Source organism: Rosa chinensis, chromosome 2 (genome assembly GCF_002994745.2).
Source record: "Rosa chinensis cultivar Old Blush chromosome 2, RchiOBHm-V2, whole genome shotgun sequence".
NCBI lineage: Eukaryota > Viridiplantae > Streptophyta > Magnoliopsida > Rosales > Rosaceae > Rosa > Rosa chinensis.
This window is the reverse complement of record NC_037089.1, coordinates 77,460,924-77,462,441: the sequence shown is the minus strand read 5'-3', so window position 1 is coordinate 77,462,441 and position 1,518 is coordinate 77,460,924. Positions and strand designations below refer to the sequence as shown.

Here is a 1,518-nt window from a genome sequence, read left to right as displayed (position 1 = left end):
ACAAAGCATAATTAAACTTATGATTCTCCAAAGCCATTTGGTCTTTGTTGTTTGACTCATGGTCAAAGCCAAAACAATTTGCAGCAAATTTTGACATTGACAGCTTGAATATACATATATACACATATCTTAAAGCTCTGTCTTTAATTCTCAATCAAAGCTACAGCAGCACCATGGCTTAGTTACGTATGGGACTTGTGTGTTGATTAATTTTCTACCGTCAAGACATGATTATTTGTCATCTTGGTATTGACTCTTTAATTATCAAAAATGTTGCAGGTACCACATCTTTTGAAGAAAACATTACCATCCCAGTATTTTGGTGCTTGTGACTTCGAGGTAAGAGAATCTAACCACAAGAGTACGACTATTACTTTCCTTGGAAAAGATTCACATATCTCTTTGACTTGTTTTACATTTTGCAGGAAACATCCAAGCTTCATTCCAGTCCGTCAGGTGGCCTTCAGATGGTCTTAGGATTGATTGCATGAGTTCAATCCTCGATGCGTACTGAGGAAGCCTACAAGAAGGTAGCACCATGATGTTCCAAGGCTGTCATGACTGCCCTGTACAATTTGTTGCATCGATCATTTGAATTTGATCTAACAACTCTTGCATGCTTCTGTATTTATGTGCTTGTTGTAAGTATGAGACAGTTCCCATAATTCCACCACTTTGTGTTTTCTGCAGTTTTGTGATCGCAGGTGAGCCAAGTAGAACACGCTACTGATTTGTGATTGAAGGTGAGCTAAACCGAGCTTTCCGCAGACTTGTGGCTGGAGGTAGGCACCCTTTTATAGAGAGATGGCCACTTTACTTTCAGGGGCCGCATTTTGATGATGACTTTGATGCAGGTGGAGACATAGCTTGGTGTTGAAACTCTGCACGGGGATCATCTTGGAGCAACTTCCCCACTATTGCGAACCCAAGAATTTCGCAGATTTGTCCTTGGCATGAACTGGCAGCCCAAGGCTTTCACTTGACGCTTACTTCCGTCACCCATACGCAGGACGCACCGCAATATAGGCATCGGAAGCAAACGGAGCAAAGTACATAGGTGAGCCATCTACTTTTCTTCTTTTGCCATCAGAAAGTTGTCAAAATCCCTCCTCCATGAGTGTGCTTCCTCCATTCTTTGAACCTGCAACTTTTTGTGAACACAAAGGTGTTTCGACAATGTTTTTTGGTTTGTTTCCTTTTTCTGATTGTTGGTAGGCAGCAGTAGTGTGTTTAAGGTTTTGTGGCTTTGTGGTTGCTGTATTTGGCTTTGGGGGATTTCAAGGCTCTTTAGTATGGAGGATTTGTTTTTGGCCCTGTTTTGGGAAGGTTATAGAGCCACATAGAAATAAGCAGAGGAAGGACCTTCTGCACTCATGAACACATCTGCAACGATAAAGAAAAGTACCAGTAAAAGATCATGGAGAATTGACCAGCAGGATACATGAACTTGATGCTCTCCTGTCGTCAGGTTGTAGTCTCCAGGTAACTAGACACTGTGCACTATTTCTTTCTCTTGAT

At 41.6% G+C, this 1,518-nt stretch overlaps 1 long non-coding RNA gene across 1 annotated transcript; it reads left to right on the top strand.

Annotated features, from left to right (window-relative positions):
- The first annotated feature begins 258 nt into the window (after positions 1-258).
- On the top strand, positions 259-845 carry LOC121051496. Its single transcript, XR_005805887.1, has 3 exons — positions 259-339; positions 426-530; positions 705-845. It is a non-coding gene; the product is annotated as an uncharacterized LOC121051496 (long non-coding RNA).
- The last annotated feature ends 673 nt before the right edge of the window (positions 846-1,518 follow it).